Source organism: Mixophyes fleayi, chromosome 3, assembly GCF_038048845.1.
Source record: "Mixophyes fleayi isolate aMixFle1 chromosome 3, aMixFle1.hap1, whole genome shotgun sequence".
NCBI lineage: Eukaryota > Metazoa > Chordata > Amphibia > Anura > Limnodynastidae > Mixophyes > Mixophyes fleayi.
This window is the reverse complement of record NC_134404.1, coordinates 336,187,508-336,213,366: the sequence shown is the minus strand read 5'-3', so window position 1 is coordinate 336,213,366 and position 25,859 is coordinate 336,187,508. Positions and strand designations below refer to the sequence as shown.

Below are 25,859 nucleotides of genomic sequence, written 5' to 3'. Positions count from 1 at the left end.
TTATGACTTTGGAGTGCTGACTGCAGGAGGCTGCTGGAGGATACGTGCTACCATTTACCCTGTAACTTGTGAACGTCTTGTGGTGTTGTGCTGTCGTAATAAAGTCTTATTTTGGATATATCTTGGTCTACCCGAGTGAGTTGAATCCCACAGAGGGTAACTTCCATCCCAGCTAAGGGTGGTATCCTCACAACCAAATATTAGGACTTTCCTGCTAACAGCTGATGGCGGTTTTATATTGGCAATATTTTTGCATCTTCGTACCTGACTGAAGTTTAAACTTTTGTAGACAGATTCAGTTTGGCGCGAGGGGACGCTGTGTGTCCTTGGAACACACCCCGCTCATATTCCCATAATGGTGCTGCCAGACATCCAGGTGATAAATGACTGCACCTCGCGGCTAATTGAATCTGCCCCTTCATGTGCTAAATATGTGATATTTGGCTCCTGTGATCATGGTGATGGTTCATTCGTATTTCATACATCACCCACTACTTCATACTTAAGCCTCGTTACAGATTTGATGGGCTATCAGTTATATATACAGCTGCTCTCGTACTAGTACTTCTGGTAAGCAGTTTGCATTCTTTGTATGGGAGCTCCTGGGATATAACATTGATAGACGCAGCGTTCGTTTGTCTATGGTCTGAGCAGCTTCTTGTATTCAGTAATCATCTGCTGCTTGTCTGGGATGTCCTCGGTTTTGAAGGAAGTGGGGATAATATTGCAGATTGTGCTTCTATTATTATTATTATTATTATGCTTCTATGTACAAGTTTATCAAATCTGCAGGCAAGGAAAGATTCTGGGAAAAACTTACTGAGATTATTACAGTATACTACCTTATTACATTATACTCATAATATGGAGCATAGTAAGAGAGGAGGAAAACCTCAATATAACAGTAATAATAGACCACACCAGTGGATTTCAAACTTTTTCAGTTCAAGGCACCCTTAGGGTATCCATATTTTTTTCAAGGCACCCCTAAGTCCAAATTTTTACCAAGTTGTTCCCCGCCTTGCTTACCACTGGACCTGGCCGAGGCACCCCAAGGAGGCTAGGCACAGTTTGGGAACTACTGGACTACACAGTGAGCAACTTAGGATACAGCGCCATCTACTGTTCTTCTACTATAGTTTCTCAAATAGTAAGTAGACTGTAGCTGTTGTTATAATCCCAACAGATAAAACTCCCTGTAGCCAATCAGATCCTCTGAATGGTCACAGGCGATGAGTGAGCTGATAATGTTCCGCCCACCAGTGTGATTGTCTAGTTATGGACACGGCTGCATGTGACATGATGTGAGGAGGGATGGAGGCAGCAGGGAGCTACAGACTGAGAGCTATATAGTGGAAAGAGCAGGGTCCCCCAGCAGCACATAGATGACCGATGTGTTAGTGAAGACAGGGCTGGATGTGACAGGGGCAGTGACATGATGTGAGGAGGGGAATGGAGGCAAGCAGGACGCCATAGGCCAGACCTAGCAATCCTGTCACTCTCCATGTGTTATCAAACTACAAGTCCCAGCATACCCTGCCAGCTATCGGCTGGCTATCTGCTGTCAGAGCATGCTGGGGATTGTAGTTTCACAACACTTGGAGAGCCACAGGTTGTTTAGGCCTGCTGTAGACACAGTCAGGTAGGAGCAGAGCAGCCACCAGCACAGAGTATTGATGTTCCCTACCTATCACACTGGTCCAGGAGAACTGTGGTGTCACACACACCTCTATAGGAATTGAAGTTCATCCATAAAAGCTTGTGAGCCCAATAACATATGGAACAGTGTGTGAATATAGTGATTGTACATATGGATGTCTGTCCTGCACTGTCCGTCCTGTCATCACTCTGAACATAAGTGTGTAATATCAGTGCCCTCTTCATAAAAAGTATTATGAGGTGAATCTCATTCATTACATGTGTCTGATGTTCATTATGTATTCATTATATTTTCCTGTAGTCTACGCTCTCCCCTTCTGTTATTCTGGGTCTGCAGGCCTTTGTTGTTCTCTCCATTAGACCGCCGTCCTTATGTCTTCTCCATACATTTGTCTCCTATGTGTCTTTGGCAGCTTTATTTGTTCCTTCACCTCTTTTCTCCTTATATAACTTGTCTATCTGTCGGCTTTCCTACATTTCCTTGTATTTCCTTTTTTTAGTTATCTTTTATTTACATGGTGCTGTACGATAGGTGGGCTGAGGCGGGTAAACAAGCCAACCGACATAATGTGACATGACATAATATAACATGACACAATAGGCAGGACATAATAAAACATGACGTACCGTGTACAGCAGAACATGGGTAATAGAGAACAGGTTACATGGTAGATTGCAGTCATGGAGGAAGTCGAGGGAGAGACATAGCAGTGAGGTAGAGTAAGAGGAAACTGGATAACAAGATGGAGGGATGAGGGAAATTACTGCATGGGATACAAGATCCTGTGCGTGGGATGTTAGGGGATGTATAAGAGAGAGGGTGGGGGTACAAGATTAGGGAGAGCCCTGATTGTGCATTACATTTGGAATCTCTGCTAATTTAAAGGTGTGAGGGAAAAATGAGCTGGGATTCCAGTCAGCGGCGACCGTTCCGGAGAGACCTCTCGCTGAATTGAATCTCCGCCAGAGAGGGGAGGTTTTAGCCAGATGTTTAGCGGTGGATTGGTAGGCTTTAATAAACAGATGGGCTTTTAGGGAAGACTTGGAACGTTGCAGGCAGGGGGAGAGTCAGAGCACGAGGGACGTTGTTCCAGAGGTGGGGAGCAGAACGGGAGATGTCGTGGAGGCGGGAGTAAGACATTATCAGAAGGGAGTTGAGGGCGATGGTCATCCGACTGGAGAGGGTGGGAGGGAATGTATATGGAGATGTCGGGAGCAGAGGCGATGGTGAGAAGTTTGAACTGGATTCTATAGGGGAAAGCCAGTGTAAGGTTTGTCAGAGAGGGGAGGCAGAAGTGGATCAGCAAGAACGGAAGCTCTGTCTTGCTTCAGCGTTGATGAGCCATCTAGATCCCCTACCCCCCCCCCCCCCAGCTTGGAGAGAAATGACAAGATTCTCTTCTCTTAAATGACTTCTTGTACCCCAGAGTGCTGAGGACATATTGAGTGATGGGATGACGGGATTTAGCCAGCTATTAGCCACAGTTGTACTGTCTTATATTACTGAGGTTGTTTTGAGTAATGTTAGTATCAGTACAAAATAACATGAAATGGATCGTATAATATGTGCATTTTGTCTTGAATTTGGTTACAAGTCACCCTTAAAAAAATATTTAGCCAACTTATTTTTTATTTTGATAAAATAAATATATAAGGACAATCTTTGAAGAGTTAATTTCTCTTGTGGTTACACATTAATGATTCCTTTGGATGTGTACTGTACACATGTAAAAACAAGATCATCTTAGAGTGAGAAATAGAAAAGCTAAAGATAAAGGGCCATAAATTGCTGGAAGTGACAGCAAGAAATGCATACTGAAAGGTCAACGTAAAGTAAAGGATAATGGGCCTGATTCATTAAGGAAAGTCATTTTTTTACTGAAGTTTTCTTCTGGACAAAACCATGTTACAATTGGGAGAGGAGGGGGGGGGGGTTGATTTCAGACTACTCTGGTTTGGTGGCTTGTAAATAAACTATAATGTGCTACATAAAAAGCAGTGCGTCTGTCCATGTTGGGGCCAGTAGTCCTACACGTGTAGGTTACTGTACATTGTGAATTAGTGTGCACCATTTTCACAGAGAGACTTATAACACTTAAGACTTTGGGCTAGATTTACTAAGCTGCGGGTTTCAAAAAGTGGGGATGTTGCCTATAGCAACCAATCAGATTCTAGCTGTCATTTTGTAGAAGGTACTAAATAAATGACAGCTAGAATCTGATTGGTTGCTATAGGCAACATCCCCACTTTTTCAAACCCGCAGCTTAGTAAATCTAGCCCTTTGAGTGTTCTGGTCCAGTCACATGGATCAATCACCCCCTTCTGGGTCCTCCACTGCTGGGAACGGAAATCCTTGTTTGGCACAGACAACGTACAGACCTGATAATATAAAAATGGTGATGTTTTTGAGAAAGTAAAGCAGCCAAATTTAAATGAATATGTAGTAATTTTAATGGTAAAAGAAATAGCTACTTTATATCAACCCTCCATATACAAAAAAGCAGCTTTTAGTTTGTTTACATCACATTATGTATTTCTTACAAAATATTCAAATATACAGTATATTACAAAGTGCAGCTGTCTGTAGTATGTAACAGCACACACAAATGTCTGATAACGTCCATTTATAATATCAGGTAATATATTTCACTTGCTGGTCCTCATCATAACAAGCGTCAACATAACTATCACTCTTCGAGTTGAATTCATCAGGCATTATCAGGTGGGATAGAGTAGAAATAAAATAATTAATAAACCGTTTGTATTATGTTTCTTGCGCTGTCCTTTGTTAATATCGCTTGATCAACGGACCTTAAAGAAGAACACACATAACAGTCTTCCAACACGTGTCCTTTTACCCTCTGGAGCGCAGCTCTGGGAGAAGCAAGTCACAAGCACTATTTGAACTCCTCGTTAAACAGGTGAGCATTCAGCAGGATCCTGCAGTTACAGACGATACTTGACAGACAGATATTCTGTTGAAGATTTCTAGGGTCAGCATTCAAGAGGGGCTCAGCGTGAACAGAGGGTTGGTATGTACAGAGATTGTGATAATAGATATAACAAGTGGAAATGGATTGGACAGCACTAAATAATTTTGTAGTGAAAAGATAATTAAAATGGAAGAGAAGAGGATTTCAGTAGAAAAATAATTAATGATGGGGAGTATAAAGGTTATTTCTGCAGCGGCTATTTGAATGGATTGTAGGGGACCAAGTTATTATTGCAGTAAGATGGAGCTTGCAGCAGTCTGGACAGTATGTAACAGAAATTGCTTTGTAGTACAAGAAAAAAATTGTTTTATTTCCAAAAGAGTAATCAGGGAAAGAAAACAGAAGAAATAATAAGATTTTTATACATCCGATAAATCCTATCATCTTAGTCCCCTGGGAAACATTGGAGTATAGCGTAGGGATCAGTCATGCAGGCACTTAAGACATCCTAGAACAGGCCTGTCCAACCTGCGTCCCTCCAGGTGTTGTGAAACTACAAGTCCCAGGATGCCCTTCCAGCTATCAACTGGTTGTCTACCGGTAATGCATGCTGGGGCTTGTAGTTTCACAACATCTGGAGGGCCGCAGGTTGGACAGGCCTGTCCTAGAAGTTCTCAGTAGCTCTACCCCCTCTCCTGATAGGCCTTCTATTTATGTTTAACCCAGAAGAGGAGTAGACAGGCTCAAACGTCAGCGATCGTGGGTGGACAATACACCATCATGCCAATTTCTTATCAGCAGACTTGGTGACTGGCCACCTTGCAGATCAGGCTTGCAGTCTACGCTGCAAACACCGCCTGGGTGCAGACGAGAGACACCTGGACACCTTAGCTTTTGGTACATTAACAGGAAGGAAAGCACTTTTTCCTCCCATCACCTAACTAATAATATTGTCTAGCTATGGCCAAAACAGTTGACAATCCGTGATCTGATATTGCTAATAAGAAGCCCTCAGTAAGCTGCTCGGACCAACATTTCACAACCTTGGTCACCCAAGCAGAGGCCAAAGTGGGCCTTAAGGAGGCTCCTGCTGTCCCAAAAAAAAAGGACTTAAGGTTGCCCTCGACCTCATGGTTCGCACCATTCTTAAGCCTGGCTGCACTAGGACTTGGGATGGTAGTTGTCTTGGACAATCCCATTAAAGGTGCGCCCACCTTAGGAGGGGTTTCCCATTTACCAATATCCTCAGAGGGAAGAAGATAACAACTGTAAGCTACGGGGAAACCTGGAACTTCTGTCCAGCAAGTTACAAACCTCACCCAACAAATCATCCACTTAATCAGAGAAGGCTTCACAGTCTCAGGGACTACTATCTCTGGGATGTCTAACACCTGGCGCACAGCACGTATCAGCTCCTCCACCCCCTGAATGTAAGTGGTTACTTCCTGCCCAATCAGGAGTCCTCCATATCTAGCACTTTGCCCTCTCTATGAGAACAGTCAGAGTCTGCCTCATTCTCATGTTGGGCTGTCACCATCCTCCTGCTCTTACAATTAGCGGATTCCAACATCCTGGGCAGCACGGTGACGTAGTGGTATGTTCTCCCTGTGTTTGCGTGGGTTTCCTACGGGTGCTCTGGTTTCCTCCCACACTCCAAAAACATACTGGTAGGTTAATTGGCTGCTATTAAATTGACCTTAGTCTGCGTCTGTCTGTCTGTGTGTGTTATATACACACACACAGTCCCTGCCCCTATGGGGATTGGACTGATGTGAGTGCTCTGCACAACGCTGCGGAATTATTGGCATTATATAAATAAATGGTGAAGATGATGATGATCCTCTCCAAAAAGAAGGAAACCAAAACCAGGCTACTGCCACAGGACCTTGAACCAGCAATACAGTCACCGAACAAGCCAGACTCCCTGAAGAGCCAAGGGGAACTGACTAGCTGAGCAATCTAAGCCGTAGAGTTAGCTAGTGACCTAGCCCAAGCATTCGGAGTTTCAGCTGGGATGGGTAAACTTCATCATATAATCGAACATTATAAGCAATGATAGAAGAAAAAAATACAAGAACAGGCAGAAGCATTCACAAAAAAAAAAAAAAGTGAGCCTGCAAGGCAGCCCTAGAGCACAATAAATCTTTGGGGCTAACCACTCAGTAAAACCCAAAAAACATATTACCTTAAGATGGAGGAATAGAGAAAAGGAGTGCTGGTGATCCAAGAGGTGACTGCACACGTCGATTGACAGACCACCGGAGAGACAGTGCAGGGAAAGGAAAGAAACACCTCCCCCCAGAAATGCATTGCAAGCTGTTTAAAAGGATGCATCCTCCACCAGTCCAGTGCCTAGTGGGGGCTTACATACACCCAGGTCCCTTAAGGAAACATGAAGCCTGCCCCAACTAAGAGGTAGCCATTCCTGTGGCCCACAGCGTCTTGATAAACTTATCTTCCAGCACTATGGTGGGAAAGGTTAACACTCACAGTCCTGCCGTCCTACAGAGCACTGTGAAGCAGTGACTGCCATTCCTGCAATGACTGCCTGCGAACCCCTGTACCGACTATGGCCGAGTCCTGTGGAGGAATCCAGCATTGTGGCATTAGCATAAGCACCACCTCGTTACCTCCGATCTCCCGCTCCGAGTGTTGCACAGTCATCCGCGCTTTGACACAAATCACAGACCACCCTAGTGTGATAGGATGGACCGCCTATGCCACCCTGTCTGTTGTTGCTGGAAACCGGCTAGACTTACTTTGCCAACTATCCCTTTCATTATCCCAACGTTCCCTTTCGTTATCCCAAATGCACCCTCTAACCGCAGTAGGAGGGGCTTACAAATGCTGCCATCACTGGACTCCTTACCGGCATCCAGTACTGGGTTTCTTCTGTGTAACTGTCGCTGCTAGTGTGTCTCGTTGTTGGTGTACCTGGGCTGGTACCCCTGACCTCATACTATGGATCAGGGCTGCTGTGGATGGAGCCCCCCCAAGCCTATCACACTGGCCAGAGCTGCTGGGTATCGGGCAGAGCAATGGTACCGGAAAGCTGGGTCCAAACCTCAGAACAGGCGGGAATGGATTAGAGTTGGGTCTAATCTGTAGGTCACAGGATTTTCAGAATAGAGTTTCCAAGCAGGTCTTTGAAGCAAGTGATATTTATTTGCTCTCACACTGGTTGTTTTTTTTTATACAGTTTGGAGACTAGTCTTAGCAGGAGGTAAACTGTCCTCTTGTCCCTTTAACCAATCTGGGTTAATTCATGCAGCCTGCACGTGAATCAACTCAGAGAGGTCAACACCTTTTTACATAGATACTAGTGGCAGGGGAAAGTATATTTCCCCCCTGTCCATAAGCTGCCAGGGAGAGGGGGGCTCAGCCCACTCTCCTCCCCTGGTACCTGTCTGTCTGGCGCGAGAGATTTATCTTTTAAATTTCCCGCCCAAACTTACTTCCAGGGACCCTGCGCTGGGGTCTGGCTCTGATCCCTGGCCGAAAATAGTACCAGGGGAGAGCAGCCAAATCCCAGGACAGCAGTCCCTGCCCTGTTGGTAATTGAAGCTCTTTGAACTCCAACTAGGGACTTAGCTTCCTGGGACCCCCAGGATGCGCTCCACCTCCTGGACCCATTGGATTCCAGGAGGTTCCCGTGGAAGTCCCTCTGGCAGCTACTGAAGCTGCCTGCCGGAGGGTGAAAAATCCAGGGCTGCCTCTGCAGCCCCTGCTGGACCAGCATGGACAGGGTAAGTGCTTTCCTTTATTTTACACATATACATTGCACATACATCTACATTATACACATTTACACTGTCCTACATCGACGCCAGGGTTTAACCCTTGCTGCACACCAGCTAACTACCGGCGCTGCAGCACACATACAATTATTACATACATATTTATTTTTATTTAAATACATTTGAAAACACCACCTCCACTACCCACAGCCTGGCGCCAGGAGTTAACCCCTTTGTTGATGTAGCACACGCATAACCATACATTTTTATTTACAAAGAAAATATTCAAATACATACACAGTTCACATGGCGGCTAGCAATGGTGATTTAACTCCTCCGGCACCGATCACTAACCTTCCCGGCGCCGCAATCCATTTAATCTCTAGGGTGACCAGGCCACACCCTCTCTTCCCAGCACATTTATCACGCATGCCCCCTCTCTGCCCAGCACATTAAGCCACGCATGCCCCCTCTGCCCAGCACCTTTAGTCACGCATGCCCCCTCTCTGCCCAGCACCTTTAGTCACGCATGCCCCCTCTCTGCCCAGCACCTTTAGCCACGCATGTCCCCTCTCTGCCCAGCACCTTTAGCCACGCATGTCCCCTCTCTGCCCAGCACCTTTAGCCACGCATGTCCCCTCTCTGCCCAGCACCTTTAGCCACGCATGTCCCTTCTCTGCCCAGCACCTTTAGCCACGCATGTCCCCTCTCTGCCCAGCACCTTTAGCCACGCATGTCCCCTCTCTGCCCAGCACCTTTAGCCACGCATGTCCCCTCTCTGTCCAGCACCTTTAGCCACACATGTCCCCTCTCTGTCCAGCACCTTTAGCCACACATGTCCCCTCTCTGCCCAGCACCTTTAGTCCCGCATGTCCCCTCTCTGCCCAGCACCTTTAGCCACGCATGTCCCCTCTCTGTCCAGCACCTTTAGCCACGCATGTCCCCTCTCTGTCCAGCACCTTTAGCCACGCATGTCCCCTCTCTGTCCAGCACCTTTAGCCACGCATGTCCCCTCTCTGCCCAGCACCTTTAGCCACGCATGTCCCCTCTCTGCCCAGCACCTTTAGCCACGCATGTCCCCTCTCTGCCCAGCACCTTTAGCCACGCATGTCCCCTCTCTGCCCAGCACCTTTAGCCACGCATGTCCCCTCTCTGCCCAGCACCTTTAGCCACTCATGTCCCCTCTCTGTCCAGCACCTTTAGCCACACATGTCCCCTCTCTGCTCAGTACCTGTAGTCACACATGTCCCCTCTCTGCCCAGCATCTTTAGTCACACATGTCCCCTCTCTGCCCAGCACCTGTAGTCACACATGTCCCCTCTCTGCCCAGCACCTGTAGTCACACATGTCCCCTCTCTGCCCAGCACCTTTAGTCACACATGTCCCCTCTCTGTCCAGCACCTTTAGTCACACATGTCCCCTCTCTGTCCAGCACCTTTAGTCACACATGTCCCCTCTCTGTCCAGCACCTTTAGTCACACATGTCCCCTCTCTGCCCAGCACCTGTAGTCACACATGTCCCCTCTCTGCCCAGCACCTGTAGTCACACATGTCCCCTCTCTGTCCAGCACCTTTAGTCACACATGTCCCCTCTCTGTCCAGCACCTTTAGTCACACATGTCCCCTCTCTGTCCAGCACCTTTAGTCACACATGTCCCCTCTCTGCCCAGCACCTGTAGTCACACATGTCCCCTCTCTGCCCAGCACCTGTAGTCACACATGTCCCCTCTCTGCCCAGCACCTGTAGTCACACATGTCCCCTCTCTGCCCAGCACCTGTAGTCACACATGTCCCCTCTCTGCCCAGCACCTTTAGTCACACATGCCCCTTCTCCATTATCCCTTCCTCTTACCTTTTTCTCCACTGCATAGAACACAGGAAGACATCCAGCAGCAGCCCGCGTGCACTGTGTGTCATGTGACCACTGCAGTCACATGACCTGGTGCTCTCACAGTGACGTCCGAAGGTAGCTGACCCGAAGAGGATATAGCCACCACTGTACGGACAGTGGCAGCCCAGGTAACTCAGCAGGGCTCAGTCATGGGAGAGAAGATAGAGCCTCGGAAATACAAAGTCAAAAATTGCAAAGCTACCTGTGCGCCAGTCTCCAGCCCCCGCCAGCAGGTGGGGCGCAGTAAACGCAAATTGGCCGTGATAAGTGCTGTGACATCCGTAGACAACATACAGCAATGCTTAGATACATATGAGAAGGGTGAGCCCGTGGTTGTGATGGCCAAGACAAATAAACGGCGCCGAGTCATGGAAGAGAAGAAAGAGCTCCGGCTTTATGAATGTAAATATTGTAATGTAATCTGTACGTCAGCCTCCAGCCTCTACGAACACGTGATGGGGAATAAACACAAATCGGTCCTGAGACGTAATTACCCTGCGGAGATGCTACACGCAGACAGCTTACAGCACTTCCTGGATACATATATCAAGGATGAGCCCATGCTTGGCTTGGAGTACATTGTGGAAATCCAGCTGGGCAAGTACAGGTGTGAGCTCTGCGGGACAGAAGTTGTCAAGCACACTATAGTCGGCCATGTAACTGGGACATTGCATATGCAAAGATATCTGCAGAAGCACCATCCTAAAACCGTATGTTGCTTAAATCAGCCCGCACATAAGGGTAAATGGAATACATTATTGTATTCATCTGCATTAGATATTCAACTTAAGCATGGGAGGAAAAAAATCCAAGAAATGAAAACTAAAAATGAGGGCCCAACACCTGCCAAAGTGGCAAAGTATTGCTCAAGCAAAACTGATCTCCCCAGCAAGGAAAAGAACACTGTAGAATCCAGTCCCACTGATCTAAGCAGAGACCGTCCCCCTTCCCAAGAAATAGAATTGAAGATGTCTACGGAGCATCTGGAAAGACAGGACACTGTGATGTATGAAAGATGGAGAAATGCCAAATGTCTGCGATTTCAAAACAATGATTTCTTTTTTGATTACTTGAGAGAATTTGAGATAGAAAATGATGAGGATGCCGAATTTATTAAACACATTACTCAGAACTGTACTAAAGCGCTGATGAAGTATCAGGAAGAGCTAGTAAATGTGCAAGGATCCCTCTCTAGCTGTCATCCGGTTTCGGCACATAAAAACGTGACTGATCATCAGCACGACAGTCTACAGAGTCTAGACAAACCAGTTCCTTCTTTGTCACCATGTACAGCCAACTTGTGCAAAGACGGCTCCAGCCAAGAACCAGGAGCTGTTGGGAACAGTGATGCTGCACAGACCTTCTTCAACATCATCAAAAATATGGAGGCGTCAGAGGTCGTTGGCGTTTTCGAGAAATTTGCTGCTACAAATCCTGACTTTAAAGGGATTGATATCCCAAATATGATAAAATACTTGCAGGACACTGGAAAATTAAAAAAAACATGATGCTTTAAAATTCTTTAACTATAAATATGTTCCTTATTCTTTCAGAATTAGCTATTTTGTAATTTTTGGTTTATTAACAATTTGTTTTTCCCTATTCTAGCAGAGAGATCCAAGTTGCTATATTTTCAGGTTCTGTTTTTTGTATAATTCTTTTGGCTTTACAAAGTTATAATTAAGTCCAATGGAAGTGTATACATTTATAATCCACTTTGCATCATACCGTGTGTATTTGTTAATGTAAAGTAATACAACATGTCAGTTATCTTTTCTGCTCATCTAGTTGGCCTGTTATGCTGGGACTTATAGTTCCACAACAGCTAGAGAGATGTCTGTGCTTTTACGTTTACAGTCCACTCCCTGTAATACCGTGTGCTTTTGTAAAATAAAATAATGCAACTGATTTTTGATCCTCTAGTTATTGGTGATGCTGTGACTTCTAGTTCTACAACAGCTGTACAGAGAATATGTATCTTACATTTTAAGCTACCAAATGCGCCCCCCCCCCCCCCAACCCCCTATGGGTCCATTTTGTCATGGGGAGAATATACAGACTCCCTACAGTTAGGGCCTTTGTTAGAATTGAACTCATCAAAGCGCTGTTGGACAGCAATGCTAACCGCTGTTTATCAAAGTAGTAATCGCTATTTTCCTGCTTTTGTCATATTGATTTACTGATCACCATTTTCACATGCATTTAAACACACACAGTCCACATAAGCTTAAACTATAATCCCTGATAGCAGATATACAAATATGATGATTTTATATTTTCTAATGCCACTGTAGGTCATATTTAAAGTACAAATATATATTCTGTGAATTTGCGAATGCAACAGTAAGGAAGTTTTAAAATGATTTGTCCGAGAGGTCATTTGCAACGTGTCTGTTGCGTTCATGATGACAATCTATTTCCTTAGCTGTTCCGAGTGAGCGATAGGAGAGGCACAATATATGCTCACAGGACTGAACTGTCCGAGGTTTTATTTATGACAAAGACGACAGCCGGAGGTAGTTTAAGACCCCCGGCTGTTCAGTGGAGGATCCCGAGGAGGGAGATTTTCCCGCCTTTTTCTACCTGACAGGACTGGGCAGCGACTCCATCAGACACAGACTGACTGACAGGGCTGGGCAGCGACTCCATCACACACAGACTGAGTGACAGGACTGGGCAGCGACTCCATCAGACACAGACTGACTGACAGGACTGGGCAGCGACTCGATCTCCCCTTAGGATCCTCTTCAGATTCCTCTGTTCTTAAAAACGCTAAGTACCCCATAGGGGATATATATATATATATATATATAAGTTTTTATATATATATATGTAGATATAGTCTATATATGTATGAATATTTTCATAACCTGTTCCCCTATTCCCACCCTTACCCTATTGAAATAAGGGCTGGTAACCTATTTTTTTTTTTTTAGCGTGCACAAGTTAAAATATATTTGCTAAAAGCTATTTTTTTTTCTAAAAAAAAAAAAAAGTAAAAGAAATAAAAAAGAAAGCACAGGAAATTTATATTTAATTTGTGAGAGGAATTATATATATAAAATGTCTGACAAAGGAAAGGGTGTCAGCGTTAAATATTTTTCTTGTTCTAAGGGGCATATTCAATTAGCTTTCCGGTTCGCGGTAATGCGCGGTACCTCGAAACCTGCGCAGTATTGCCAGTAATACGGCACCGCAATAACGTGGAATTTCGTACACAACCCTATGGGCTGCAAACGAAAATCCACGTTATTGCGGTACCGCGGATTGACTTCGCGGCCCGTTACGGCGCGATCCCACGAACCGGAAAGCTAATTGAATATGCCCCTAAATGCTAAACTACCGGTAGCACAAGTGGACAAAGGGGCTGTGTGTGCAAAGTGTGATTCGGGAGTACAGGGCGGGCAGACCCGGGGTGGCCCTTCCCCCGTGGTGGAGGAACCGGTACGGGTTTCCTCTTTGGCGCAGTCTGTTTCTGTGCTCACCCAGCTGATCAATAGACAGGCAGAGACAAATTCCACTGTAATTGGAGTGGATTCTGGCTCTGCTTCTGCAACTTCTAGCGAAATGATTAAGCCTGGGACCTCAGGCGGTTTGGTGCATGACTTGTCTCAGGTACAGTACTCTACATCTCAATCTGAACCAGCATGGTCATCCGCCTTGGGGAAGCGTTTGGACCGATTGAATAGTTTCTCAGACTCTTCTTCACGTTTAGCTCCCAGATCAAAGCACCCTCGCCATTCTCATCCTTTGTTACTTTCTGATTCTGACAGCTCATCTGAAGAGGAAGGCGAGGTAGGAGAGGATTCAGATTCTGTACAATTAGGTGACTGGGATGAAAATTCCAGAAACCAGGGGATTCAGGATTTGGTGTTAGCGGTGCGTCAGACCCTTGATCGCATGGAAGAGGATTTAGTTCTTCCCGTCCAGTAGACCTAAAACTATTTGCTTTCCTACTTCCCCTGAAATTACGGAAATTGCTGAATCTGCCTGGAAACATCCAGGCAGAAAGATATTTAACGTAAGTACAAAAATCCTCTTTTCTTGCTCTGAGCAACAGACCTACTGTGGGCTTTCGTTGTCTGCTTAGCCTGTGCAGGGCCATCTTTTCCATTGGGCACGATGGGCAGGTGCCCGGGGGCCCCACAGGCAAGGGGGCCCCATAGACAGGGCTCTTAAGTAAAATAAATAATCCTGCAAAAAAAATAATCCTGCAAATATATCTATATCTATCTATATATCTATATATGATACACATATATAGAGGTAGGGGCCCCTCTGCACTGCTTTGCCCGGGGGGCCCATAATGTTGTTAAGGTGGCCCTGAGCCTGTGCAGGGAAAACACACAATATTTGCACAGAGTAAGGGTCTGAGTAAACAGGGAGACGGCTGCTTCAGAGCCACTTTGGACACCAAGTTGTCGGTCACCCTCTTCGTCCTGTGTTTATTTTCCCTCTGGCATCTGATCATTCTCCTGCTTCCTCTGATGCTTGAGGCTGACCTGGAGGAGTACCAGGGTTTTGCAAAGTGTCACTGTCTCCTGTACATGTGCTAATGTGATCTCCAGGTGAGAGCTGTTTTATTTTAAGATTGGTCCATGGAAATTGTTATAATTGTTTTTTATTATTTATTGGTAGCTAAATACATTATCTTTGTTTATTTTTAAGGCGCCACAAAATGTCCACAACATCCTGTTCTCTATGCAAAATGTAATTCACAGTATCTGCTTTTATGCTGTATATTGTGTGAGTTAACCTGTATTAGATAATTATTTTATATTGTTATGATGATGTCCAGTGGTGTTTTTCTTCAACATCATTCGTTTTTAGTAGAATGTTTTGAATTCAAAAAGGGATAGGGAACAAAAGAAAAAATAAATAGGGGACAGGGAGGGGATATATAGGGGGATCAGACGATACAAAATATTCAAAAGACCGAGTCCAACAATACAGTTAGCACAATATACCCACTGAAAATCCACTATGATTGCAATGTAAACTGTTAAAGGTGAAAAGGGATTCAATCAAGCTATGGGGACTCGTATCGTTTCCATTACAAATTGAAACTGGATTTAGACAGTATTTTTGGATAGTGGGAGGGGGAGGCGTTTTCCATAGTTGGGCTATGGTCAAGTAGTGTTTTAATGTTGTAATCTGCTATGTGTGTGTGTATATAGAGGGTAATACAATTCTATTATGATTATGTGCAAGGATCAGGTCATATTGGGTTGGTGTAGGGTCCTATGTCTCTATGGCAGGTGTGGACAATTTCCAATCGCCCTACTGACTAAAAATGCAATAGCCATTAGAGGAAGCCTCCAATTATGTGCGCTCTCCAGATGGCAGCCCCACCTGAGCTTGGTGGAACCATTAGAATCCTGTCCACCATGCTTTATAGCCTGTTTGCAGGTTGTCATGTTAGGAGGGATCCAGCAGAGTGTGAGTGACAGACTTGTAGACTTGCTCTAGAGAAATGCATCAGATTAATGCATGGGGCATATGGTCCTGACTGAACTACTGGGATACATTTGGGCAACAGGGCCGGACTGGGACTAAAAACCAGCCCTGGCATTTAAAGCACACAGGCCCAACTCTTGTGGGCTCCATGCACTATATTGTTGCACACTGATGCTGGCGCAGTGTGCGTTGCTGGTGCAGTACAACATGATGTAGTATGAGTGTGTGTGTGTGGGGGGGTATTTCTTCTAATGACCCTTAACATTACATTGTTAGCACCCATATTACATCAATAAATACCATAACAATACATTATTAGTACCCAAATTACAGCAATGAATAACCCCCCACACACACTCCTACTACATTGATACCCACCCACATTACAGCAACCCGCATCACCCCCACATTACAGCAATCAGCATCACCCCCCCCACATTATAGCATCCAGTATTACCCCCATTCCAGCAACAAGCATCACCCCCACATTGCAGTAACCGGCATCACCCGACCCCTCCCACCCCCCCACATTACAGCAACCGGCATCATCCTCACATTACAGCAATACCTTATCATACTTATTAGCAATACTAAGCCCCAAACACACTACAACATTGCCACCTCCACGCCACCCCATACTACAGCAATACCACCAATTATACAGACGCCACTGTAGGAGACCAATGTTTTGCTTTTTTCAAATCTCCCACAAAATAGCAACAACAGAATACTTACACACATATAGTTCCCTCAATTAAATAGTAATGGCAGAATTTTCATGAATCATTCCACATGAAATAAAACTAACAAATATATCAGAAAAAACATAACTATTGAATGATCATTTGAACCCATGCGGCCGCATTAAAAGTATTTCCATTTACAGAAAAATGTCAGAGAAAAATATTTTTTATACTACAGTAACTGAATATGCGTCTTTTCTATTCATTTTAAATAACACAGTATATTAATTAAGGGGGATAGAGGAGGTGGGTGAGAGATAATTGGATGTGATCCATCAGTTTGATTAGATAGGAAACATTTAGATTATTTACCTGGAGACATCTACCCCCTTGACTCACAGGCAGGGCTGACGAGAGGAATTTTGGGACCCAGTACAGCAACTTCTTTGGGCCCCCGTCATATTCAACAATGAGAGACTTGCCTTTGGCAGAAGTTCATATTATGCCACACCTTAGTGCCCCCAGTTCATACTATGCCACACCGTAGTGCTCCGAGGTCATATTATGCCACATAATATTCATATTTGGCCTTGCAGTAGTGCCCACAAATCATATTCCATACAGTAGTGCCCCCAAATCATATTATGCCACAATAGTGCCACCAAATAACATTGTGCCATACAGTAGTGCCCAAACAAAAAACTCAATTCACAAATAAAAATTGGTACAGCATATCAGATACTACAGTGTGAGTCCCAGGAGCAATACACCATTTACAATGCAAACAAAAATAGATATATTGACACCAAGGCCGCCATCAGGGGGGTACAGGGCGTACTGTTGTACCAGGCCCGGGCTCACCAGGGGGCCCGGTACAACAGCGCAACACAAACTTATCTGGGGACCCGCTGTCTTGCAGTCCGCTGGTCTCCGCAACTCTGCACTGATGTATTCAGCCTGGCTGTCCCCGTACTGGGCCCCATGATTTCTGATGGCGGCCCTGATTGACACAATCACAGATAAAATTTATGACGAGCAGTGTTTTTTCCCTCTTAATTAAAAGTCTCTGCACAGATAAATATGCAAGAAACTTACAGCGCAATAATGAGCAATAATAGTGTTTTAAACATTATTAGATACACAGTAGTACCCCCAGTTCAACAAAGGATGGTTAAAAACACATTGCACACAAGAAAATATATGAACTTACCTGATTATGGCATCCTGTGTTCTGTTATCCTACTGGGCGCACTGGGCAATGAGGGATCTGCAGCTGTCAGCTCACACAGCCAGTCGGGAGCAGGGACCATGGGCAGTGGTCAAAGTGGAAATTTAGAAGTGGGGGTATGGAAAATATAAGTGAATGGAGTATGAAGGCTTGATTTTTTATTTTCTTTTAACACTTGTCCCCTCTGTGCATTCCCATTCTTCATTACTACTTGTGTTTTATGATGGCTGCTTGCCTGACATTCCCATTCTTAAGATGTCTCTCCCTTTCTACTTTCTTTTACCTATGCCCCTGCACCATCTTCTCCTTTGTCCCTCTCACTTTACTCCCTGCACCCCCTTCCCCCTGGCTCTCACCCCTCTTCCTGCACCCTGTTCCCCCCCTGGCTCTCACCCCTCTTCCCCCCTGGCTCTCTCCCCCAGCACCCCCTTCCCCCCTGGCTCTCACTCCTCTTCCAGCAACCCCTTCCCCTCTGGCTCTCACCCCTCTTCCAGCAACCCCTTCCCCTCTGGCTCCCACCCCTCTTCCAGCACCCCCTTCCCCCCTGGCTCTCTCACCCCTCTTCCAGCACCCCCTTCCCCCCTGGCTCTAACCCTCTGCCAGCACCCCCTTTCTCCCTGGCTCTAACCATCTTCCAGCACCCCCTTCCTCCCTGGCTCTAACCCTCCCCCAGCACCCCCCTCCCCCCCTGGCTCTCCCACACTGGTGAAAAACCTGCCCCCCCCCAAGCGCGAGAATCCACATATCCCCGCGAAAATGATGGCGGCCCCCGTGCGAATAACCGCGCACCCTCCCCCCCCCCCCCCCCGAAAATCACGGCACCCCCCCCCCCTCCTCCCTGCTATCCCCTCCCTAGTCAGAAAAAAAAAAAATTGTGTCCACATTGCAGGGCACACTGCGCAGGATAAGGGGGAGGGAGCAGAGGAGCCCTCGTCCGTCGCGCAGCAGAGGTGCCCAGGAATCCAAGAAGTGTCGGCCCTGTTGGGCAAGATCACGTTCCTTAATTCCAGCAGGCAGAGACCCTTTTGACCTCCAAATATTAGAAATTTCCTGCCAACAGCTGATGGCGGTTCTATATTGGCAATAGTTTTGCATCTTCGCAACCGATTTAATTTTAAACTTTTGGAGGCAGATTCAGTTTGGCGCGAGGGGGCGCTGTGTTTCCTTGGAACATTCCTTCGCATCTCGTAAAGCTGCTGCCAGATATCCAGGTGATACCTGACGGCACCTCTCGGCTCATTCAATCATGTGCTAAATTATGTGATATGTGGCTCCTGTGAATATGGTGATGGTTCATCCTTATTTCATACATCACCCACTACTTCATACTTAAGCCTCGTTACAGATTTGATGTACTATCAGTTATATATACAGTTGCTCTCACACTAGTACTTCTGGTAAGCAGTTTGCATTCTTTGTATGGGAGCTCCTGGGATCTCACATTGATAGACGCAGCGTGCGTTTGTCTATGGTCTGAGCAGCTTCTTGTATTCAGTAATCATCTGCTGCTTGTCTGGGATGTCCTCAGTTTTGAAGGAAGTGGGGATAATATTGCAGATTCTGCTTCTATGTCCAAGTTTATCAAATCAACAAGCAATGAAAGATTGTGGGAAATCTTTACTGAGAGTAATACAGTATACTCACTTATTACAGTATACTCACTTATTACAGTATACTTATAATATGGAGCATAGTAAGAGAGGAGGAAAACCTCATTATAACAGGAAGAATAGACTACACCAGTGGTTCCCAAACTGTGTGCCTAGACTCCATGGGGTGGCTCGTTGATCTCACAGGGTTGCCTCTGCCAGGGCCAGTGGTAAGCAAGGCGGTGGACTCATTGGTAATTATTTTGATGTAGGGGTGCCTTGAAAAAATTATGGGACCCTAAGGGTGCCTTGACCTGAAAAAGTTTGGGATCCACTGGACTACTCAGTGAGCAACTTAGGATACAGCGCCACCTACTGTTCTTCCACTATAGTTTTTCAAATAGTAAGTACCCTGTAGCTGTTGTTATACTCCCAACAGATAAAACTCCCGGTAGCCAATCAGATCTCCTGAATGGTCACAGGAGCAGGAGATGAGTGAGCTGATAATGCTCAGTCCACCTCTGTGATTGTCTAGTTATGGACACGGCTGCATGTGACATGATGTGAGGATGGGAATGGAGGCATCAGGAAGCTACAGACTGAGAGCTATATAGTGGAAGGAGCAGGGTCCCCAGCAGCACATAGATGAGAGATGTGTTAGTGAGGACAGGGGCAGTGACATGATGTGAGGAGGGGAATGGAGGCAAGCAGGACGCCATAGACAAGACCTGGACAACCTGTTGCTTTCCATGTGCTGTAAAACAACAAGTCCCAGCATACCCTGCCAGTTATCGGCTGGCTATCTGCTGTCAGAGCATGCTGGGGATTGTAGTTTCACAACACCTGAGAGCCACAGGTTGTTTAGGCCGGCTATAGACACAGTCAGGTAGGAGCAGGGCAGCCACCAGCACAGAGTATTGATGTTACCTACCTATCACACTGCTCCAGGAGAACTGTGGTGTCACACACACCTCTATAGGAATTGAAGTTCATACATCCATAAAAGCTTGTGAGCCCAATAACATATGGAGCAGTGTGTGAATATAGTGATTGTACATATAGATGTCTGTCCTGCATTGTCCGTCCTGTCTTCACTCTGAACATAAGTGTGTAATATCAGTGCACTCTTCATAAAAAGTATTATGAGGTGAATCTCATTCATTACATGTGTCTGATGTTCATTATGTATTCATTATATTTTCCTGTAGTCTACGCTCTCCCCTTCTGTTATTCTGGGTCTGCAGGCCTTTGTTGTTCTCTCAATGAGACCACCGCCCTTATGTCTTCTCCATACATTTGTCTCCTATGTGTCCTTGGCAGCTTTATTTGTTCCTTCACCTCTTTTCTCCTTATGTAACTTGTCTATCTGTCGGCTTTCCTACATTTCCTTTTTTTTTTAGTTATTATCTTTTATTTATATGGTGCCACGTGAGTTCTGCAGCGCCTTATGATAGGTGGGCCGACGCGGGTAAACAAGACAAGCAGCATAATGTGACATGACATAATATAACATGACACAATAGGCAGGACATAATAAAACATGACGTACCGTGTACAGCAGAACATGGGTAATAGAGTACAGGTTACATGGTAGATTGCAGTCATGGAGGAAGTCGAGGGAGGGGAACATAGCAGTGAGATAGAGTAAGAGGAAACTGGATAACAAGATGGAGGGATGAGGGAAATTACTGCATGTGATACAAGATCCTGTGTGTGGGATGTTAAGGGATGTATAAGAGAGGGGGTGGGGGGTACAAGATTAGGGAGAGCCCTGATTGTGAATTACGGTTGGAATCTCTGCTCATTTAAAGGTGCGAGAAAAAATGAGCTGTGATTCCAGCCATAACATCGTCACGAGGTGACTCCACAGATGTTCCAGAGACACCTCACGCCTAATTGAATCTCCGCCAGAGAGGGGAGGTTTTAGCCAGATGTTTAGCGGTGGATTGGTAGGCTTTAATAAACAGATGGGCTTTTAGGTAAGATTTGGAACATTGCAGGCAGGGGGAGAGTCGGAGTATGAGGGACGTTTGTCCAGAGGTGGGGAGCAGAACGGGAGATATCGTGGAGGCGGGAGTAAGACATTATCAGAAGCGAGGTGAGGGCGATGGTCGTCCGACTGGAGAGGGCGGAGGGAATGTATATGGAGATGTAGGGAGCAGAGGTGATGGTGAGGAGTTTGAACTGGATTCTATAGGGGAAAGGGAGCCAGTGTAAGGTTTGTCAGAGAGGGGAGGCAGAAGTGGATCGACAAGAAAAGAAGCTCAGTCTTGCTGCAGCGTTGATGAGCCATCTAGAGCCCCTTCCCTGAAAGTACCCCCCTCCCAGGTAAGATTATTGAACAGCTTGGAGGGAAATGATTCTCTTCTCTTAAATGACTTCTTGTACCCCAGAGTACTGAGGACATTTTGAGTGATGGGATGATTGGATTAGCCAGCTCTTAGCCACACTTTTACTGTCTTATATTATTAAGAATGTTTTGAGTTACATTAGTATCTGTAGAAAATAACATGAAATGGATCGTATAATATGGGCAGTGTGTCTTGGCTTTGGTATTAAGTCACCATATCAAAAATAATATTTATTTTTAGCCAATTTATTTTTTATGTTACGACAACCTCTGAAGAGTTACTTTCTCTTGTGGATATTCATTAATGATTCAGATGGATTTGTACACATCTAATAACAAGATAATTGTTGGGACTAAATCCCCTTCACCGTAGGTACCTGGTACATACACTGTATGGGAAATAGCACACTCAGTGTGAGCCAGCTAAATCCCATTCACTGAAGGTACCTTTTTGGCCCCCTGCTGGCTGGGTCATGAATTGGAAGGGGATTTAGCCAGCTCACAGTGATGTGTCTAAATCGCCTTCGGTGTAGGTACCTGGTACATTCACTATAGGCAACATCTCCACTCTTCCAAAGCCGCAGTTTAATAAATATGCCCCCATGACTGTGCTTGTCCGGCCAGCTGCCTGGATCGGTCACCCCCTCCTGGGTTCTCCATTGCTGGGGGGCAGTCTTGGTTGGCATAGCAATTACAGTTAAAATACAGACTTTATATACTAAAAATTTAGATGTTTTTGAGAAAGTATAGCAGGCAAAACAACAATAAAGATGTAGTGATTTTAATGCTGAAAGAAATAACTAGTTTATTACAACCTTTACCTCTCAAATATACAAAAAAGCTGCTTTCAGTAGGTTTTGTTTACATCACATTATGAATTTCTTACAAAATATTCTATTTCAAATATAGAGTATATTACAAAGTTCAGCTGTCTGTAATATGTAACAGCACACACAAATGTCTGATAACGTCCATTTACAATATCAGGTAATATATTCCACTTGCTGGTCCTCATAACAAGCTACAACATAACTATCACTCTTCACGTTAATGTCATCAGGTATTATCAGGTGGGATAATAACAAGAAGTTCGAGAGTAGAAATAAAATAATAAACTGTCTCTATTAGGTTTCTTGCTTTCTCCTTCGTTAATATCGTTTGATGAACGGACACTTTAAAAAATAAATCCCATAACAGTGCGCTCCAGAACGTGTCCTTTAACCCTCTGGAGCGCAGTTCTGGGAGAAGTAAGTCACAAGCACCATTTGAACTGTCCGTTAAACTGGTGACTTTTCAGCAGGATACTTTCATTAGAGATGATACTTGACAGACAGATATTCTGTTGAAGATTTCCAGGGCAGCATTCAAGAAGGGTCGTAGTCCTGAGTGCGGAGGTAACCTGGGAGAAAAAAAAAAGCGGCAGCGTGAGGAGAGGGTTGGTGTGACAGGATGGACCGCCTATGCCACCCTGTCTGTTGTTGCTGGGAACCGTTCCCTTTCGTTATCCAAAAAGTGCCCTCTTGCCGCAGTAGGAGGGGCTTACACGAGCTGCCACCACTGGACTCTTTACCAGGCATCCAGTACCGGGTTTCTTCTGGGTCACTGACGCTGCTAGCATATCTCGCTGCTGGTGTACCCGGACTCGTACTCCTGACCTCTTACTATGGATCAGGGATGCTGTGGATGGATCCCCCCTGGCCTATCACACTAACCAGGGCTGCAGGTAGCAGGCAGGCGATGGTACTGGAAGCTCTTGGGTCCGTACCGCAGACACAGCCGGAGAATGGATTAGATTTTAGGGTCTAATCTGTAGATCACAGGTAAACAGCAATATTGAAGATGATTCCAACCAGGTCTTTGAAGCAAGATGGTTTATTTGCTCACGCACACTGGTGGAAGGTTCCAGTGTGATCAGGTCAGATGACAATTCAGAAGAACACCTATCTGCTCACAGAGATCATCTTTTATACAGTTCAGAAATAGTCTGATTTTAGAAACAGGATATACTCTATTGAAACTCGAAATTTAAATGCATTTCACGGCTAACAAAATTTACACTTATCTATGAAATTCACTCTGGCAAAAGGACACACAGTAACGACCCCCTGCTGGGCCTTTGGCCAGAGCAGGCCTGACACATCATCACAAAACTTCCTTAGCACTTTCTGCTATCAGACTTCAAACAAATACCTTAGACATGAATGCATTTCCTCTCACTAAGATATGCAAAAGGCTTTCAAAACAAAGACTTATTGTATCAGATATATACATCAGAAATAGGCATTTCCTATAGCAGGGTTAAACAGAGACAAATTTCTCCCCTGGTCTCAGAAATAACGACTTCCTATCTTACACTAAACAAGAATAAGTGCAAATGCAGTTATATAAATATGCGCCCTGCGCTATTTCCTTTAAATACATTTTTACCACAAGTTATTTATCAGTGATCCAGTGACAGTTGGTAGGTACAGAGATTGTGATAGTAGATGTTACAAGTGGAAATGGATAATTAATCTAAACTGAAGGCCTAACAGGACAGGAGAATAGAGCAAGAGGAGTGTAAGTGAACTACTAGGATACTGATGGCTAACCTGTGACACTCCAGGTGTTGTGAAACTACAAGTCCCAGCATGCTCTGCCAGCTATCAGCTAGTTATCTACTGGCAAAGCATGCTGGGGCTTGTAGTTTCACAAACCCTGGAGTGCCATAGGTTAGCCATCACTGTTCTAGGATGTCTTAAATTGCCTTATCGCCTGGTCCCAACACTATCCTACAATGGTTCCTGGTGTCCCGCAATGAATGCCTGAAAAATATCAAAATTAAAAAGTTATGGATAAGTGAGAAGGCAGAAGTATGCGTGCGTAGAAAACTAGATGTATTGTTATTTTTGTGACATAATCTTTTATGTACGGTGTTGTGACAAAAGCAGTTATACTCGCGGCTTGTAATGATAATATCATCTGAGTAACGTGACTAGATACAGTATTTTTTTAAAAAACAAAACCACATGATCTATGGCAATAACGGTCTCTGTATTATTATCACATTTGCTGGTAAGGCTCTGACTACTCTTTCAATTAAAGGTGCCTCTTTTCATTTTGAAGCAAGAGCGGTGTCGGGATTTAGGCAGCGGGGCCTGTGAGGGAAAAGCTGGTGGCCAGCAGTGAGACACGATTGTGGGCAGGAGGCCTGTGAGGGAAAAGATAATGTAATACGTGTCATGGGGAATATCAGAGAAAATCTGGTGAGTGTCGTCAGGGTATTGTTGGTTGAGGAGGGGCCGTGTGGGGAAGAAGCCTCTCCCTCACATGTCCCTTCTGCCTACATGCTTTACTCAGACACGTCCCCCTCTGCCCAGCACCTTAACACATGCCTCCCCACTGCCCATCACCTTTAATCAGACATGTGCCCCTATGCCCTGGAGCTTCACATGTGCCCCCTGTGCCCTGCAGCCTCCATCAGACATGCCCCCCCCCTGTGCCCTGCAGCATCCATCAGACATGCCCCCCACGTGCCCTGCAGCTTCCATCACACATGACCCCCATGCCAGAGCAGCTTCCATCACACATGACCCCCCCTGAGCCAGAGCAGCTTCAATCACACATGCCCCCTATGCCCTGCAGCTTCCATCACACATGCCCTCTGTGCCCTGCAGCTTCCATCACACATGCCCTCTGTGCCCTGCAACTTCCATCACACATGCCCTCTGTGCCCTGCAGCTTCCATCACATATGCCCTCTGTGCCCTGCAGCTTCCATCACACATGCCCCCTGTGCAAAAGCAGCTTCCATCACACATGCCCCCTGTGCAAAAGCAGCTTCCATCACACATGCCCCCCTTTACTCTGCAGCTTCCATCAGACATGCCCCCTCTGTGCCCTGCAGCCTCCATCAGACATGCCCCATCTGTGCCCTGCAGCTTCCATCACACATGTCCCCCCCTGTACCCTGCAGCTTCCATCACACATGTCCCCCCCTGTACCCTGCAGCTTCCATCACACATGCCCCCTGTGCCCTGCAGCTTCCATCACACATGCCCTCTGTGCCCTGCAGCTTCCATCACACATGCCCCCCCTGTGCCCTGCAGCTTCCATCACACATGCCCCCCCTGTACCCTGCAGCTTCCATCACACATGCCCTCTGTGCCCTGCAACTTCCATCACACATGCCCTCTGTGCCCTGCAGCTTCCATCACACATGCCCTCTGTGCCCTGCAACTTCCATCACACATGCCCTCTGTGCCCTGCAGCTTCCATCACACATGTCCCCCCCTGTACCCTGCAGCTTCCATCACACATGCCCCCTCTGTGCCCTGCAGCCTCCATCAGACAT

At 45.7% G+C, this 25,859-nt stretch overlaps 2 long non-coding RNA genes across 2 annotated transcripts in view; both read right to left on the bottom strand.

Moving 5' to 3' along the window:
- Nucleotides 1-4,086: 4,086 nt before the first annotated feature.
- Nucleotides 4,087-25,859, bottom strand: part of LOC142144958 (uncharacterized) — a 66,007-nt gene continuing 44,234 nt past the window's right edge. The window contains exon 2 of the long non-coding RNA XR_012689803.1: nt 4,087-5,470. This is a non-coding gene — a long non-coding RNA (uncharacterized LOC142144958). The remainder of the gene's footprint in view (nt 5,471-25,859) is intronic.
- On the bottom strand, nt 22,307-25,311 carry LOC142144957 (uncharacterized). The gene is made up of 2 exons (XR_012689802.1): nt 24,920-25,311; nt 22,307-24,889 (listed from the first exon to the last, which is right to left on the bottom strand). It is a non-coding gene; the product is annotated as an uncharacterized LOC142144957 (long non-coding RNA).